Source organism: Mustela nivalis (genome assembly GCF_964662115.1).
Source record: "Mustela nivalis genome assembly, chromosome: 9".
In the NCBI taxonomy this organism is placed as follows: domain Eukaryota; kingdom Metazoa; phylum Chordata; class Mammalia; order Carnivora; family Mustelidae; genus Mustela; species Mustela nivalis.
The window spans coordinates 117507265-117512542 of NC_139028.1; positions in this window are offsets into that span (position 1 = coordinate 117507265).

Sequence of the window (5278 nt, forward strand, 5' to 3'; positions counted from 1 at the left end):
CTGTGCTGGGGCCACCGCCCTCGGGGACAGCTGGGGAAACTGAGTCCCAGCAAGGCTTTACCTCCCTGGGACCTGTCCTGGCTCAAGGTGTGGTGCACCTCCCTGGGCGCTCTGCTGTCAGGGTGTTTGTTGGGAATGTGCACACTGACGTGCGCGCACACACACACAAACACACGCACACACGCACACACAGGCACCCCTCCTGCAGGGCCACACGCACTTGGGTGCCTTCCTGCACACGAAGAAAATGGCCTTGCCAATAGTCATTGGCTTTGCAAAGTCCGGTGCAGTGGCTCCCGCCAACCTTGTGTCAGGGCGACACCTACCGGCGGGCTGGGCACAGGGCCCCTCACTGGAGCAGAGCCCTTGGGGACTGGTCCTGAGTTGAGGGCCTGGGGCGGGCCCAGACTCCACATTCCAATGGCCCCGAGGGTGCAGGCCCCAGGGCAGCGGGCTGGGTGGAAATTCTCCAGCACCGCCGTCTACGGAGAGCAAGACAGAGTCCAGGCTGCTGGACCAGCCGCCCAGAGCGAGGTCCGTAGGGACCAGGCTCAGCCCTCCCCGCGTGCCCAGGAAGCAGCTCCCTGGGCGCTCTCCAGGCCTCACAGCCTTGTTGTGCAATTCGGACCGGGGCTGGGAGAGCTGGAGCCTGTCCAGTGTCTCCGTCCCATGGTGAGGACACGGAAGCAGCTCGGGCTGGAACGGTGGGCGTCCGGACTCGGGCTCTGTGCACCTGGCCTAATGGCTTGGAGACCGAGGCATAGGCCCCGAGGGAGGCTCTGAGGCCCCACGTGGGGCTTGTGAAGGTCACGAAAGGATCCTTGTGAGTGAGGCTGGGAGGGAGGCCGAGGAGGCTCCTGCGCCACACAGCTCGCTGGGGAGCCCAGGGGGGCTGCTCCTCCGGGCTCACCGTCCCGCAAGCAGGCATCGGCAGAAGGTGAGCTGGACACCACCTCCCACGCCGTCCCCGACTGGTTTGGGTACAAGATCGATGGGTCCTCGTCCCCAGACACGGCCAGCGAATGGGGAAGCCCCTGTAAGGAGAACAAATGCAGCTTCTTCATGAGTCTCTGCTCAAGCAGGAAGGACTGATGTCAGAAGTGGACCCCAGGGGCGCCTGGGGGGCTCAGTTGTTTGAGCCTCTGCCTTCAGCTCAGGTCATGATCCCAGGGTCCTGGGATCGAGCCCTGCATCAGGCTCCCTGCTCAGTGGGGAGCCTGCCTCCCCCTCTCCCTCTCCCTCCACGCTTGCTGTCAAATAAATAAATAAAATCTTTATACGTAAATAAATAAACAAAAGTGGACTCGGTCCGAGTCTCATTGCTGTGGGGCCAGGAGTCGTGCCAGGGAGCAGGTGCCCACGGACACACCTGGAAGGTGTCATAGCTTCCAGAGGCAGGATCCTGGTGTGGCCTCTGCTCCCTCACGCCTGTGTCCACAGGGCTGTGCGGACGGCAACACGCCCCTCACACCCATCGCCGCAGCGCCCGTGCCCAAGCCCTGAGGGCAGGGGCCCGGACTGCCATGCCCGTTGGATGGATGGGAAACTGGGTCTCAAAGGACATGTAGAGGATAGAGCTGGGATTCGAACCAGGCCTGCAGATGCCGGGCAGCTGCTGGGTTGTTTAGAGTCTATATCACAACGGCCCCCAAAGAGGGGCCACCACGAGGCCATGGCTGGGCCATGCCGCACGCACGGACGAAGGACAGGGGGCTTTCTAGTCCTGGTCCGCTGAGTGGGGTGGGCCAAGGCCGCCTGCAGAGGGGCTGGTCGTTGTAATGACCGCCCCCAAATCTCAGGGCTCAGAGGGCTCTCTCTCTCTCTCTCAGGTCAGGCCGCCTCCACTCACTGGCCTGAGATCTCTCTCAGGGCCGTCCCCGTGCAAGGCGTGTCTTAGAGAAAGCTGTGGAAACACCAGGGAGGGTTATGAGCTGGTGGCCTGCGCTTAATTCTCTTGATAAAATGTGCCTCCGGTGTGACTCGGCCTCCCGGCAGACTGCTGGTCAAGCCCTCGCCCGAGGAACCGGCTTCTGCTGTGCCTCCCAGCCCTCGTCCCCCCGGGACCTGGGCCTAGCCGGCACTCAGCCAGCCCCCGAGACACACACAGCACAGGCGGCCCTCGTCCCCGGGAGGGAAGCTGCAGCCCCGGCAGAGGAACTGTGGGCCTCTGAGCAGGTGATTCACGAGCCCACTGCCCCCCTTCTCCACGGGCTCACGGAGACCACTCAGGCTCTGCGATGCGGAGGGAAGTGAGAAGAAATTCAGTGTCCCCAACATTCCAAGCCACCAGAAAAGTCCCTGTGGTTCCTGACGGCCTCGTCCCGTCTCCTCCAGACCTGAACCAAAGCAAACAGCGCCGGCTGGTTTCGGGTTTGGAGAACGCTTAGATGGCAGCTGGCCACGCCATTCGGAGGCACGGCGTCTTTGCTGCGCTCGGATCGGGGGGGCATCTGCTTTGGGGGGCCTGGCAGCAGCCAGGGGACCAGGACCCCCAAGATGAGGGACACAGCTGCCCAGAACGTACATTTTCCTCCAACTCTTCTTTGGCAGGAGAGCGAGGTCGTTTGACTGGTGAGCAGTTTCGGATGTTTGACCCGCCACAGCTGGACAGAAGCACCGACGGCGCACGTCTGACGGAGGAGACCCGCGGCTTCAAGACGCTCCTGTGTGGTAGCAGCTGCTGGTGCTCTGCTCTCAGATTTGAGGGGGACAGGCTTGTCTCTCTGCACTCAAGGACACAGGGCAGAGTTGTTAACTCTGGCCACCTGCGTCCGTCAGGTCCCGCGTGAGTGACACTGAGGCCCCTGACCGTCAGCTCCCCGGCCCCAGGCAGCCACCACCTACTCTCTGCCTCCTCAAGTCTGACTTTCTGGATTCCCCGTGTAAGTGAGATTATGTGGCCTCGCTCCTTCGGGGTCTGGCGTCCTCCAGACCCACCCAGGGCGCCACCCAGCTTGTCGAGGCACGGACGGCTGCCACGGTTACTAAGGCTCAAGGTTACTGCAGTGACCTTGAGCCTTGAGCCAGAACGGGCGCTGAGGACGCTGGCACGTGTGTACCGAGCCCTTGGCTCCCACGTCCTGGTGACGTCAGCCCAAGCAGCCCGCGAGCCAGTGGGGGCTGTGCCAGGTGACCTGACTCGCTCGAGACCGTGTCCACACTGAGGGCAGGGCTAGAGCTCAGACCCAGGTCCACCTAAGGAGGAGCCAATGCCCTTTCGGATCCGTAGCCTCTAGACCAAGTTGGCAGTGTGTCGGCAGGAAGCCTTGCCAAATAGCGTCCGCGCCTCATGGCCGGACACCTGCCCTTGACCGTGACGGAGTGTCTCAGACACGGCTGCCTCTCCATTAGCTTGGAGGATGGCATTTGATACCAGAGGGCCAACCTGCATAGCTCCTGGGCCGTCAGCCATTATTAACTGCTTTTAGACGGGGAAGAAGGCTCCAGAAGAGGGACACCATGCAGGTGTTTGGAGCCTTACTCCAAATGCAAACCCCGTTTCAGGTGCGATGTCTTAGTTACCGGAAAGCAGAGACGATTCTGCCCATTACCATGATAATCCTGCCAGGGAGCGATCTGGGCACAGGGTAGGAGAAGCGGCCCCACAGCTTGGTGGTTTGAAAGAACAGCCATCTGTCGCCTGCTGCGTTCACGCCCCAACCACAGGCTGGGCCCGCTGGGTGGCTCTTCTGCTGGGCTCGGCCTGGGTCATTCCCTGTCTGCGGCCAGCTGGAGGTCGGGGCGGCTGGCTGCGCACCAGCTGTCGGTCAGCGGGAGTTAATGAGGTCACCACGCTCTGTGTCTCCAAGCAGCCCAGGCATGCTCTCGGTCTACACGGCAGCGGTGGCACCGCCAAGAGCCAGCGGACGCACAGGTGCTTTCTGAGCCCTGGATTGCATCGTACTTGCCATCATCCCAGGCTCGTCATGGGACCGACCCATATTCAAGGGACGGAGAAGTGGACCCTGCCTCCTGGGGGAGGGGCGGAATGTGCGGTGCCCGCCAGAGTGGGTGTTCATGGCCGTTATCCGGGTTGCTTTCTCATCCTGCGCGTTACCCACCAGTGGCGGCGCACAGCTCCGTGGCCATAATGGTCCCATATAGCAATGGCTCGTTTTGTGGGGTTTTGTGCACACGGCAGCCGAGCCCACCCACCCTCCGGAGGAATTACGGCAGGTGTTTCTGCTCCCCGAGCTCCTAGCACGGGGCCTGGCGAAGGCTTCTTCACTGCTTATTTATTAAACAAGTCATTGAATGTGTTGAATTGAACTGAGTATGAAATGAATGCAGGTGAGCGCGTTAATTAGACCCGGGATCTGAAACTCCAGATGGGCAGAGCACGAACGAGCGGAGTGTCTTAGAAGCATTCCCCCAACCCTCCCCGGACACCTGCCTCGCCCCAGGAGAACTTCCTGCGCATCTCCAATGGGCAAGGCTTCCAGCCTTTCTCGGGTCATAGCCCCATTGAGAAGCTGTTGGAAATGATAGAGCCCTTCTCCCAGGAGGGGTGTCCCTGCCTTGGCTCTGTCGAGGCACAGTTGGGGAGGACAGGGTCCCTGCCGGCTGGTCAAGTAGGAAGGACTTCACCAGGGGTTAGTCCAGGCCAAGAGCGAGTCTGGGCAAGGCTGAGGAAACGCATTCCAAGTTGCAAGCTGAGGAACAAGTTTGAAAGCAAAACTGAGCTGACAAAGCTCTTTGCTAGCGGGATGCCACCTGCTCAGCTGGGAGGCTACTGCTGCATCCTCCGGCTCCAGAGCCAGGGCCCCACGGCTACCATCAGAAAGTCTGGAGGCCCCTCCCAGAAGCCCCCCGCTCGGTGGTTCGCCTGTGAGCGTTTCAGCGGGCGGGCGTAGCGGGCGTAGAGACCCTGCTCAGGTGCTCTTTGAATGAGATACAATGTATCCACCTGAATTGACCCAAGCACTTGCTGCAAGGCCTTCTGGGAAATGCAGACCAAGAAGACCCCAGATTACGTTGGACCACACTGCACTCCCACCTGCCCCTTTCTCCGCTTTCCAAACAGCCTCTGCCCCCCAAGCATCTGGCAGATCGACCCCAAGTCAATGACTCTGGGATGCAACCGTTATCATGAGCAGAAATCAGTGTGAGATCCTTTGGAACCCGGCGGCAGCACGGCGAGCGTATCGTAGCCGGGTCTGCATCTGGTAGTGCCCTGGACAGAGTGTAGCCCAGGGTGATAATTTTTTGTGTTTGGAGAAGCCAGTCCTGGTTACCCGCCTTTCCGGAAGACCCCGTTCTAGATGCCCAGCCTCCGGCA